The sequence below is a fragment of the Sciurus carolinensis genome, chromosome 5 (genome assembly GCF_902686445.1).
Source record: "Sciurus carolinensis chromosome 5, mSciCar1.2, whole genome shotgun sequence".
Lineage (NCBI taxonomy): Eukaryota > Metazoa > Chordata > Mammalia > Rodentia > Sciuridae > Sciurus > Sciurus carolinensis.
The window spans coordinates 75,177,509-75,192,471 of record NC_062217.1 but is presented as its reverse complement, the minus strand read 5'-3'; positions in this window follow the sequence as shown (position 1 = coordinate 75,192,471).

Genomic DNA, 14,963 nt, shown 5'->3' with positions numbered 1-14,963 from the left:
ATAAAACTGCTAATGTTACTACAGAACCAACCAGTCCCCATCCAGGAAGTGGTAGGGTATAGAGAACCTCCAGGACTCAGAATAAAGATTTCAAACTCATCATCCTTTTAGGTGCACATCAAAATAAACATTTTCATGTTTACATTGGTTTGTTTAATCACATTGACTTGTGTTGAATAACTCACAAAATGTTTTATTCAAGTCAGACTTTTAACAAGGATTTGGTATTGACACTTGAAGAACCTTACATCTCACATTTATTTGTTACTCCAACAATCTTATTGCTATTTTATAAAATAGACCTTCTTCACTTTGTAGGGCCTTGACACACATGAATTTCAGTCACTGAAGTTTAGTAAAACACACCACTTTGTTAATAACAAGTTCAAATGATAGTGACCTGCATATATCAACTGTGAGCAATTTTCATGAAGTATAAAGTTTGCAGCTACCTCTTCAGCCACACATCACTACAAAAATAACAGATGGGAAACCTGATCAGTGACCAATCACATCACTTCTTTTAAAGTCTGTCATGTTGGTCACATGCATTTCTTACTCAGTTCAAAATGGAAAAATCTTTAGTTGTGCTGTCACATTGTCTCCCACAGAAAAACCCAAATAAATTTCGCAAACAACAATTAATAACAGAAAGAGGGAATAGCTAGTAAAGATGAAGGTGCAGCAAAGGAACAAAAAGTGATGAAAATGGAAATGAAATTGGGAATGGTTCAAAGGTGCCCGACCATGGACATGTTGATGTCACCCTCTTCAGAGAGGATCCAGAGATGCAGTCAGAGAAATGTATCGTAGGTAAATTTACCAACATCTATGAGGAAATGGGTTTTGATGGAATATTCTAGGTGAAGTGATACTTGAAAATAAATGTCACATTAGAGGAGTGCCAGAAAGTATTTTGCAATTTTGGAAGAACAACTGATAAATGTTGAAAACTGACCCAGACTTAGAAAGAAGAATGGCAAATTACCAGGCATAGAAAGATGCTTGTTCTGTATCATAAGTCATCAAAGGAAGCGGCAAGTAATGCTCAATCCACAACTTCCATTTTTGTTCCAAAAGAAAATCACCTTGCCAGCATTTCAAATGCTGCTTTTCTATTTATTTCAGTGAAAAATTTCAGAAATGTGGTAACACAGCAAAAATAAAAACAAATGACAGGACTTCATTTCTATATACTATTATTTATCATAGTGAGCATATTTTGTGTAACTTGTAATGAGACTACTTCTCTTTTTATTCTTTAGAAGAACAGATCCACTTCTTTCCACTGTTATTTATAGTATATCAAATTATCAAGCAGGACATTCTCTCTCTTTTCTCTCTCTTGTTCCACCCCCTCTCTCTATATATATATAATGTGTGTATATTATGTATATATATGCCACACATATCAGTATATGTACCAATAGAAGTAGAGATATTAGATATAGGTACATATATTTTTGTCAGATACATGGCTTGTAAACATTTTCTTCCATTATGCAGCTTGCTTTTTAGGAGAGAGTGAGAGAGAGGAGTAGATAATAATACTTTCCGAGAATTCTAGACTGGACTCCCTCATAATTCAATAGTTTCCTACACCATTCCACATCCATTGACATGATTTTTGATCTCTATTGTAGCATGTGATACAAGAGTAAGTCATATACCAACTGATATTCAAAGGTTCTTAAGCTCCTCTTCCTCTCATTTATCTGTTTCCATGGTACATAGTACAGTAGGGCTATTTTCTAATAATAATTTTCTCTTTTATTTTTCCCTAATTAAAATATACTTTGGGCCATTTTTACATTTTACAGAAAAATTAACATCATACTTTGGGAGAGTCCCGTTAAGTCATGTTTATGGAAATGCAACTTTTTGTTGCTACTATTTTATTAATGTTTAGTCTAATGTTGTAAGTAATAGACATGGGAGTGACATATATGCATCTATGCTTTCTGGGAGAAATTCAGGCAAATTAGATTAGAGATTCTTGACTAACTTAGAGGATACATATGCAAATTAGTTGTTATGTTTTGTATGTTATGTTTGTATGTGAGGTGTCCCCAAAAAGTTCATGTGTGGGACAAAGCCAGAGGATTCAGATTAGGTTGAAAAGAGCCTTAAATTAATCAGAGAATTAATCCCTAATGGGATTAACTGAATGGTAACTGGAGGCAGGTAGGGTATGACTGGAGGAGGTGGGGTATTGGGGGTGAGCCTTTTGGGTATATATTTGTATCTGGAGAGTGGAGTCTTTCTGCTTCGTGATCTCATGAACTGATTCCCTCTGCCATACACTTCCACTGTAATGGAACTGGTTGTATATAGACTGAGACCTCTGATGTGGTGAGCCCTTAAATAAGCTTTTTCTTCTCTATAGTTGTTCTGGTCAGGTCGTTTAGTATCAGCAGTGAAAAAGCAGACTAAAACACTAGCGAATCAGTAATTTCATACCTATGTATAATTTATGAAATCATTTTGCTTCATATTATTCACATAGCATGTTGTATAACCTGTGGCATATAATTAAAATTATCCTAATATTGGAATACATAATTTTTGCACATGCAAAAATCACCTCTTACAAAATATTTTTTTCCAGAAATTCATTCCTTTATTTTATAAACAATAATTTATGACAAAAGAAAAATGGACATGTAAGTATTAAATATGATGAATTTTTCAGAAATTGAGACAATAACTAAATTTCAAAGTAAAAGAGAAAGAATTTTTTTAAAACCGGTAAGAAGAAAGCAAACACTTTACTAATGAGTGAAATTCTGCAGGGAACTTCCATTACATTGTAGAAGACTTGGTTTTGAAATAAAATGTATTTAGCATTGAGCTTAAAGTTGAAAATAACTTTTCAATTTTATAAACTGACTATACTCAAGAAAGTCACACTAAGTTTATGAAATATCTATTTCATTATTCCCTGACATTTTAAGTACATGGCAAACATTACTCATGATGCTCAGATCTGTATAGTTTTCTATTCAGAAAATTTTTAGAAGTGTATGAGAAAACAGAAAATAATTAATATAGTTCAAGTGATATAATTTTTCCAATAACTTACTTATATTCATTTCCTATGGTTTCTGTAACAAATAGCTACAACTCACTGGGTATTGTGATTGCATTTAGAGTTCATCAGGACAATAATCCAGGATAATCTCCCCATCTCAAGATTCTAGTTATAATTAAATAAAAACTCAATTTAAAAAAAATGTATTGTATAACATATACACCTATTTCAAGGATCAGGGCATGCTTGTCTTTGGAAGGAGTGTCATTATTCAGCATTCCACAATGCTAAATACCCGTCAATAAATTGCTCCATTTCTTAACATTGAATTAATGTGAGTCAATATGAAAAAAAAATTTTTTGGTACACTGTGAACTGGCAGATGAGTCAGACTACTTTTTAAGAATCATAAGTGAGGGAGATTCATTAATGCCTGGAGATAGCCTACTAGGACTTGGAATTTTTCATTCCGATTAGACAACCATCAAAAAAGTCTTTATTGGATCCCTATTATCTCTGTAACCCTCACTACCATTGAGTAAAATGAATTGGCTTAGTCATAATCGCACAATTCTTTGTGAGTGTGGAAAGGTGAGTTATTTTCAAATAGCAATAGTCACATTTTGAGTACGTAAATATGCATATTGATTTCATGCTTTTGAAATAATGCATGCTATTATAAAATATTAATGGATTTCTTTTTAATAGAAGAAATGGAACAACTTCTTCAATCCATTTGGCGACAAAGTCAAATGTCAAATGCTTCTCATGTTGATTTCTTTCCCAGTTCGTCTTTTGTTATTCTGAGTTTCCTCTAAATCCAGAGCCTCACACATGCTAGGCAGGAGCCCTACTAGTGAGCTACAATACCAGTCCCTAAAGATGCTAGTCTAATTTCTGTCAGGAAGCAAAAGAAACCCAGATGCTCCGACTGTTTAGTCACATAACCCCACTCTCTAGTTCAAACTGCCTCAAGTATGCCAGTCTCTGAATCTGTTGTACCCAAATCTGAAATGTCTTAGGTAAATTTCTTCTGAGAATAAATTAATATCCTAGGACTGTGATGACCTCAACTTGCAGGCTGAAAGAAGGAATCTGGTGATATAAACATGTTTCATATACTTTTAATCTGTTTTCCAATTTTTATCTTTAACATAATCACCCTTTTCCTTGGTGCTGAGTGCTTCCAAGTCTTGATCCATTAAGAGGTTCAAAGGAGAGGTCATTTTTTTCTCATCATTATTTCTCACTTTAATTTGCAGTTAATTTCTACTAAACTAGGTGTTTCCTCTTCATTTATATATTCATCTTCAAAAATGTATTGAATTCTATGGGAAAATAATGATTTTCCATCTACTGTGTCTTGAAAACTTGAATTAATTTTATTTCATTTTAATATTTAAAAAGTCAGTTAACTTTTGTTTCCAGATAAATAAGGTCACTCCACAGCATTGAACCAGAAATTTAACTAGCACTTTTTTTTTTCCTAATTGCAGTTCTTTCATTTGACTCCTAATTGTGTCTCCATGCATTATTCAGCTAATGGGAGAGGGATGAGACTATTACTTTCAACTTAGGTAAAACCAAGAAAAGTGTAGTGTAAAGATAAGAAAATTTCAAGGAATTTTAACATATGGAGTACAGTTGACCTTCATTGGAACTATAAGGCATTACACTAGTTCAGTAGCTTGAAGCTATGAGGATCATGGATGTTTGTTATCCCTGTTGGATTTTCAGTCCTAAGCAGCCCCATCATATTGTGTGAGACATACTGAGTATATGTGTACAACTGTTTCGATGATGAAGAAATGAGGGCTTTTGGGCACACCAGAATTTGAAGCTACTGCCTTATTCATATAGCTTTTTTAAGAAATTGAAAGAACAATACACTAGCAATTTCTGTCCTCATTTGACCTATGAAGTCATCATTATTGTTACAGTCTTTGATTACCAATGATAAGAATGTCAATTTATTGTCTTATTTTCACTTAATGAATTCTATTTCTTTCACAGTTTTATACCATTGTGAAAGTGAAAAAAAATTCTTTTGAAATTATTTTTAAGATCAAATATTTTACCAATATGATATATCCTAACATCAATTTATATCACATATTTAATATTTATAGGAATAAGACTTGACCCAGACTACGTATTTAATAATATTTCTATGATGACTTTTTTTTTTTTTTTTTTTTGCGGTGCTGGGGATTGAACCCAGAGCCTTGTGCTTGCAAGGCAAGCACTCTACCGACTGAGCTATCTCCCCAGCCCTCTATGATGACTTTTGAGCAACACTTCTGATTCATGTCTGGATCTTTATTTTTATAATTATTTATTTGTTTATTTATTTTACTTTACTTTTATTTTATTTTTGTGCTAAAACAAATAATATAGTTTAGTGATAAATGACTTTCTTATCCTAATAAAATTAGCAAAATGAAAAGAATGATATTACATTTTTAAAAATATCCTCAGTATCTCTCTTAATAGAAAATAGTTGGATTCTCTTTTTTTTCATTCTGTTGTGATGTATGGTTTTGGTTGAAATATATGAAGAATATGTAGAAGGAACAACTTTAATACTCTTTTCAGATAATCATGGCTATTTTCTGTAAGGTTCACAAAAGTTTGAAAAGTGTTAGTTTCTCAGAGGTCAGTTACAATGTTGAATCTGAAACTATACCATTAATTTTCTTCATAGCATGTTATGCTACAATGCCTTGGTCTGCTTTACTCTTTGAAATAAATCTTTTGTCATCATTTTGCTCCATCATGAGACATTGGGAAGCATTTTGTAATGTCATGCATTAATTAGGCATTAACTCACCAAACTGGTCAGTTCTTACAAATAAATATTGACATTTCACTATTTGATTGAAAATAACATTTGTCAATATCATCATCTTTTTAAAATTTCTTTTTATTTGTTCTAATTAGATGTACATGACAGTAGAATACATTTAAAGATTTTGAAAGAGCATACATAAATGGAGTGTAATCTCTCATTTTTCTGATTATACATATTGTAGGATCACATTGGTCATGCAGTTATACAGGTACATGCAGTAATGTCTGTTTCACTCTAGTATCATTCTTACCCCCACACCACTTCCCCTCCCTTCACTCCCCTCTACCTAATATAAAGTAATGCTATTATTCCCTATCCCCATCCCCCTAATTGTGAATTAGCATCCGTATACCAGAGAAAACATTTGTCTTTTGTTTTTTGGGGGTTTGGCTTATTTCACTTAGCATGATGTTCTCCAACTGCATCCCCATTCACCTGCAAATGTCATAATTTCATTCTTCTTTAAAGTTGAGCAATATTCCGATATGTATATATGTATATATGTGTGTGTGTGTGTGTGTGTGTGTGTGTGTGTTATGTATAAACCACATTTTCTTGAGTTTGATCATTATAATTTCTTTGATTATGACTGAATGTTGAGTTGAACATCTCCTTTGCAATTGTGTTCAAAGGAACACATCTTCAGAATAGTAGTAAACTTCAGGAAAAGAAATTGTTATTAAAAAGCAATTTTAGATTCCAGCCTACTTTTGTATTCCAAAGCATGTTGAATACTTTCTGTTTTGGGAACTCCTGCAAGAAACTTATGAGAATCTACTTAGACTTCTGTTTGCTGAACGTACCAGAACATGATCAGAGTATTACCCACTTGTTTATCTTCTTTTTCTCCTCTGCTTCCTCCTTCTTATGTTATTTTTCTTTTAATACATAAGACCATCTCTAAAATTATCTTTATTTTCAGTTTGAGGACAGGCAATTAGAGAAATGTCATCTTTTATAAGTATATTTATGTTGCATATTTTAAAAGCTCTTCATTAAATTATTTTTCTAATCCCTGGAGTTTCTACAGTATCACTGTGACAAATAAATGTACCTGAACAAATCCTATTCTGTCAGCATATGTTTTGATATTAAAAACTCATTTTTATGCTTTTAAAAGTAAACACTTTTAAAACTTTTGTTTTTAATTTTATATTTAGTGTGTTATAGCTTTTTTACAGTCTTTAGTAGTCAAAATTTAGCTTCCATATTGAATAACATACAATTATAAAACATCTGTTATAAAGAAGTTTCAATAAAGAAAAAAATACAAACATTTATTTTTAAGTGCAACATAATAAAAATATAAATAGTAATATTTACTTTTTCTCTTCGAAATCATAGGGAATTATGCTCTTTCAGGAAAGAAAGCCATTTCTATAATGTCATAGATATGAATTTCCTCTAGGCATATAATGCAATGATATAAATTTATTTTCATTTTTCCTGTGCCAGGAAAAAAGTAGTCAATAAACCATAGATCCATGTTTTGAATAATATTATTTATGGGATCTTTCAGACTGATAAGTAATATGAGGTTGCATTCAATTCCATATCAAGTTTATTTGGAAAACTAAATAAAAAAATCTGTGTTGTGATTGGAATGCACAATTATGTGTTGTCTTTTAGATTTATAAACATCTAACAATTTGTTTTGCAGATATACAAAAGACTTAAATGTCATGGTTTTCTAAAGATTTATAAGCTATTAAATTACTACACTGAATGGTTTACAATAGTCATTTGATTAAGTTGGTGAATCAATAAAACATGTTAATATGAGGTTGACGTTTCACATGATTCATTTTAGCCTTAATTATTTTGTTTTATCCTATCAACATAATGCACATTTTTCATCTTTAAAATTAGTCAAGAATCATGAAGTCACTGCTTATCAACACATTGCATGTAAATCATTTTAATTACTTATTAACAAATATATTACTAAGGAAAACAAAGACTCACATGTAAAAAGTTTGTAGAATGTGAACATTAACATTGTTGTTAGATATACCTGGTTGCATATATCATTAATGCATTTACTTTAGAAGGAAAAATCCATTATAATCTAAGATACTAAATATTATATTTTATCTTTCATAGTAGGCTAAATACTGGGAAGCCACATGATTTTATGAGTTGGGATTTTGAAATTTAATATATTTATAAAATGGCAAGAAACTATTTGAACTACCAGTTATGCCATCTTTTTTCATTTGAATGGTGATAAGGAATCCAAGAAAACAGTGGCTATGTGAGCGGGAGGGATGAAATGCATTTTGGGAGATATGCCTCTAAGAAGTAAGGTCATTATTTTTAGTTCCAGGAAAAAGAACAATTCTGAAAATGGTGTAATTCAATATTATTTGTTTTCATGAAATAATCCGTTTCAAATATTCACAGAAATTAGTGCTAAGGAAAAGGAATAGGTGCTTTTGAATTGGGTATTGCCCATTCCATGTCATTATGAATAAATCTCACCTAAACAAGCAAATGCAACAGTAACACAATAGTGTTACCTTTGGCTATTAATTTGTCATAAGGAATATAATTTATTAAACTAACAAGAAAAAAAAGTTGAAGGAAAACAAAATTAAGTATTAAATATCTACTAAAAGACATAAAACCAAAAATATACAAAAATATGCAGAAGCATAAAATAAACTGTAGAACTGTAGAATAATTATTTTCAAATTTGAAAAGTGAACTAGATATGAAATATAATTTCCCCCAAATAATTAACAATATATGTGCATTTTGATCTCTAAAATAATTATTTAGAATTAGAAAGAAATATCCAAAATTACCAAGCATTAACATTATGGAGTACTTATAAGTTTTAAAATCAAAATTATTTAATGCCATGTTTTCAGAAAAGAAGGCACTAAAATCTGAAATTAAAAATTAAAGAAAATTATATAAGATATTCCTACCATTTGGGAACTAAAAATAGGTATATTTCTTTATCATTTTAGGGTTAAGATGAAATCAGAAATTCTTCGCTATCCATTTAGAGATTGTGATGCTAAAATGCAGAATACAGTGGAACTGTTAGTTTTAAGATTAAGTTATAAAAATAAAAAGAAGATAATATTTTAGTTAATGATAGTTTTGATTCTATTCATTTTGGAGTTTCTGGTTCTAGACTTATTCTAACATTGTAAACAACCATAAAACTGGACAAAGTATATGAGCAAATCTCTTTAGTCCTGGGAAAGCAGGCAATGCAAACAGATTTGATGAAGAAATACAAAGGTGAGGCCAATCTTCAATGTGCCTGTCAACATTAATGGAAGGGCTGGGGGGTGTAGCTCAGGGTGGAGCATTTGCCTAGAATGCATAAGGCCTGGGTTTGATCCCCAGACATTAATGTACTTTTTAGACTATGACCTAAAGATGTGAATCACAGAAAGAAATAGTCATTCTAGACTGAGGATAGAGAAATGCTGTAATCAGTTTTCAGAAGTAGCTGAAATTTGCAGAGAATATTACTGGAAAGTATTAAAGTATTAAGCTGTTTCAAGTTTGACCCCTGAAATTTTCACCAGGATTTCTTTTTCTTTGACCAAGACTTGGTCTGATCAAGTGAAGGAGAAGTTGAAGGCCCTGAGGAGTGCCACCTTTATGGATCTAAATGCAAAAGGGAGACAAGTGGTTTTGCATTCCTTGGATATGGTGAAGTTCCATCAACTCAAAGTGAAATCACATCACTAAGCACCTCAGGATTTCAGTTGTGACCCCAGAAATCCTGTTTTCATGGTTAGAAACCTGTCCTGAGGTAAGGAAATGATCTAACACTAAGAGAGCAATCTCAATAGACTCAGTCTCTTCCCTTAGGGTTCAGCAAGAAGAGAGCACGTTTTATTATTTTGCTGTGCACATGAATCATCCTCTCTCTTCCATTTAACATATATTATACATTTTTCCCTTTTTAAAAATCTTTTTAAGTTGGCAATGGACCTTTATTTCATTTTTCTATATGTGGTACTAAGAACTGAACCTGGTGCCTCCCATGTGCTAAGCAAGCACTCTGCCACTGAGCCTCAGTTGAGCCCTAGATTTTACATTTTTAATAGAAACTATAAGGAATATAATTTGAGTGGAAGACAAAATAGAATCAACAAATAAAAAATGTGAATACCATCCCATGGAATGTAATTTACCGAGAGCACCATTGTTGATTCTCTTTTTCAAAAGCTCTCAATCAAAAGTTTAAAATTAAAAATGGTTCAAAAACATGATATTTGGCCCCAGTAAAGCCTTGAAAAACTTCAGTTTCATAGATTTAGATATGACAATAGACTGTCAGCCTTACCAGCTTAACCGGACCAGTGGAATATATTTTGATTTCCGCCTTTCTGTATAATATGACAATGTTATTTGGGTTTATTTATTTAATCAGTTGTGTATTGTTCTGAATTATGGATGAGTTCTAAAGCATTACATTAAAATGAGAAATCCAACCCTGTAAGCAGAACTTGGCAATTACTATGATCAAGATCTTTGGGAGTAAGAAATATTAAAAACCTGGTGATATAACTAGCGATTACACATAAGCTATTCGACATTGAAATTTAAGTAGTTAGCATTCTGCTGCTAGCCAGACTAAAATGTGAATTCACTACTCTCCATCATTAAATTGTCTATAGAAAAGATATCAAATATAAAACCTCCACAGTATAAAAATGATTATAAAAACACTAAACATTATAATACTCTATTTTAATTGATACTGTTATCGAATTCCATATTTGGATAAGTGTATTACTTTGAAGTTAATCTAAAAGAATTCCTAAATCTTCTTTAAATTATGTATTTTCCTTATGTATTTTAGAACTGACAGTAATTCAAATTAATGATTATATTTAAAAGAAATACTAATCTAAAATGGTAACATAAGAAAACTATACAAACATAAACAGAAGAATGATGACATTAGATTTTTAGATTTGATTCTTTGAATAATCTCAAGGTTTCTAGACAAAAAATGATGTATTTATAACAATGAACACACACATACACACACACACACACACACACACATACACCATTTCTTTCTCCTCAATGTCCCTTTTATCATGTAAGAATTTACTATGTTTTATTTTGGTTGATTTTTACAGACCTCTCTAATCGTTCCCTGACTTTTTTTTCATTGTAGAATCATTCTTTTTTATTTACTTCAGACTTTATTGATTTGAATTTTTCAAGTCCCTAAATTTTCCAGACTCGACTTCATTGCTTCATGATGATGGATCTGATAGAGCTGGTAGGAACCAGGTGTGCCCCTGATACCTATGTATGAATATCTATGAAGATTCTAATGTTCATGAGTTGACATTAGGTATGGTTATATTTGTCAAGTATTTATGAGCCCTATGATTTGAATTTCATATATAATTTTTCACTTTGTAAAAAGCATTATTCATCTTTTGATGTTTTTCAACCATTTAAAATTGTAAAGAATATTCTTAGATCAGGGGTTGTACAAAAACAGGCTGCAGGCTGAATTTGGCAGCAGTGGAGGCCAGAGTTTGCCAATCACTGGAATAGATAGGCTTCAGACTTATATTTAGAGAATCAGGAAAGGCTTTCCAATTTAAGTAACACTAAACTAAGACTTGAAGTTTAAGAGAAAATTGCAGTTTCTAATACATAATAGCAATAAATTAAGTGTAATTTAATGGCAATTAAATTAAAGGAGTACTTAGTCAAGAAAAACATGTAAGGGCAGAGGAAATGATTGCTTTACAATGAGGGATCAATCAGGCAGAATCTACAACAAAAGTGACTATGACATTTCTGAGAGACCAAAATGTAATGAGTTTGCATTGCAGATTAAGAACCAGGAAGCTATGTGTTACTGGTAGACTCTTTCCCACACCTTGAAGAACAGCAGTTTCCCCCTTTGCAAACTGAGGAGTAATACTCATTTCCTAACACTGTGGAGACAGCTGAATGAAATAATTGAAATGGAACTGCTGAGCAGGTAGAAAACTTAATTTTTTTAAATGTATTATCTTTATTTTCAGATTTTTCCTACTTCAATATTTTATTTTGACTTTATAAGACATGTTTGTTTTGATAATAACATTTCCAAACCAAAGATATTACTTTATAAAATTAGTTTGATTTCACTGTGAAATTTATTTTACGATGTTTATAAAGAATGTTGTAATAATCTAGATAGGTTGAATTAAAACTTTATGTTTCTTGTTTATTTTCTGTTTGAGGTCTACAACAGCAGGCAGAGAATAAATAATGCTTTTCTATTACATTGATGTTCAAAAATTAATTTATAATTTTATTTTCCCATTTATTTAATCAACAAATATGTACAAAGGATGCACTTATATGTAGCAATTGTCTCTATAACTGCAAAAGACAGAAACACCTTTATTTATTTGTGTACAAATCAAAGAATAATTACCACCTCAGCAGGAAAAGTACATTTCTTCACTGCCCTTCAAATAACCCTGAATGAATTATTTATTCCTTCATAAAATAGATGGTCAATTGAACACATATCTCCTTCCCCTTCCTGCTGTGTGTATGAAGTGCTGAGCACAGAGTCCACTGGGCTATCAGCTATTATTATGGTGCTATTTTCTTCTTTTATGTTGTTTTTGACCTCTACGTTGGTCACACCATGCAGCATGCTCTCATTAAGGTCAATTTGTCTTATAGACAGTGAACTTTAAATGGAAAATCAGTGCACTTATTGCAAGGAGATAAGTAAGAAGGGCTTCAATAAAAGGTTGACTTTATAAATGAGATTTACTTCATTTTCCATTTGAGGCAACGTTCTGATGGATTGAGTTAGGAGATATTGCCCTATGCATCGTGGTTTGACTTCAAAACAGTCCAACATTCCCTTTTGGTTTCATTCTACTGACTTATGTATGGCTTTTGGAAGGTCATGAAAAGAAGCTCTGGGTTATTCATTTGAGAAATGGCAACATAAAAATCTATAGACCCCACCGAAATTAAACATTAACAATTATAATTTTTTGTAAAGCATTAAGTAATACAATTTAACCTTGAGATTAGTGGTTCATCCCTATAGCAATATACACATGATCATTATATTCTTAAAGCATGATTGCCAAGCACTGCCAGAGTTGATGTTTTAGAGAACTTGATTTGGAAAATTTTCTTTCATTTTTTCCTTATATAGTAAGAATGAGAATTATTACATAAAAATCATTAGAAAGCAAATAAAAGCTTATAAAATTGTGAAATTTAACAAATGTAAACAACAACTCAACAAATGTTGATTGCTCAAATATTACAATGTTCTCTGCTATTTTGGGGGAGGGAGCATAGTTTTTTCTTTTTTTTAAGTTTTAATTAATGATTTTATCTGTTCTAGTTAGTTGTGCATGACAGTAGAATGCATTTATATATTTTGATAGATCATACATAAATGGAGTGTAATTTCTCATTTTTCTGATTATACATATTGTAGGATCACATAGTAGAGTGAAACATTTTTCATTATGAAGAAAGTGACTATAATTTTCACTTATTTTTTAGTATTACAATGAGTTAAGACAGACATATGTTTAAAAACAATTATATAAAATAAACAGAATGATGATATCCATTTAGTTTGTGTCTTTTTTGATAATTGATAAAAATTTTTAAACTTTTAAAGGTACAAATTTCCTCATCAAGAATGCTGTCATGAGATCCACTCATGTACATCCACAAGAAACTTAGGAAAATATAAAATATGATTCAAGCAGTACCAAGGGATCCAAGATGGTGGACTAGAGGGAAGCTGCATTCCCTGTCCTGTGCAACTCAGGTTTCAAGTAGAGGAAAATCTGTTTCTCTATGAGGCAGGTTTTTCTGCTTACAGATCCCCTGTTCTTTACCCCATTTGTCCACCATGATTGCCTGCCCTCTGCCAGCATATCGACTACTTCTTGAGTGCAGGTTGCTCACTGACTGCCACCTATCATCCAACATTTGCCCATTTGCTTGCCTCTTGCCTGCCCATCACCTGCCTTTCACCTACCCATAACCCACCACCTGAGGCCCACTTGCCAGTCATTTGCTGGTAGCCTGCAGACCGCCAGTGGGATTGCCAGTTGCAAGCTGTTGCCTGGAAGTTCACTGTCACAGTACCTACAGGTTTGGTTACATGTGGCTACTGCCATTTTGGGACAACAGCCAAGATCTCCAGAACCTCTCAGTCCGAATGACCACACTCCACCACCAGGACCCCGCTGGCCCGACCAACTGCACCCCACACAGACTCGGCACTCCCACCCCATACTGCAGCTCCCAATTTGCCAACACATTTGGAAGCCAGTGTGGCCATCTTGGATTATCCTGGAAGCAGAAGCTCCCATCTTTAGGTGGGGCAAATCCCATCTTGAGATGCCTGCTGGAGACTGGAAACTCATTATCACATACCTATACTGCATCAGGCTACTAAAGACCAGGAGGTTTGAATAGTATATGACTGTTTAGCGTAGATTTCTTTTCTCCTTTTTGAAAATTTTTAAGTTTTTATTTCTTTATCTTTCTTGCTCTCTATTTTCCTTTTGTTTACCTATTTCCTCAGAGTCTCTTTCTTCCTTTTCTCATGCTAACAACTTCTTTTGATTACACTTTCACACTACCTAGGATCTAGAACTTCTATATACTCTTTTCTTATCCCATTAACAGTTACATCCTACGCCCCTCCCCAACCTCTTTGTCCTCCACGAAAAATTGCAGAAACATTGCAAATCTATTTGTTATACTGTAGATAATAATTTAACTCATCCTCTCTGTTTATTATGACAATATTGTTAACGTCTTCATAGGGGCATTTGGCTTAGGGCTTCATATCCTCTGTACTGGGTGCTGCTAATATTGATCTCCCCCATAAGAAGAGGTTTTGAAAACCTACAGGGTCACTGTAAGCCTAAAGGGGGGAAATGCAATACCCCAGATATGCACTGCTAGAGGGGAAGATAAGTGAACAACATGAAAAAACAAGGGAAGAAAGTATTTCACACAAACCAAGAAAATATATTAACAGAATCCAAAGACAGCATGGTAGAAGAAATCTCAGAAAAGGAGTTCAGA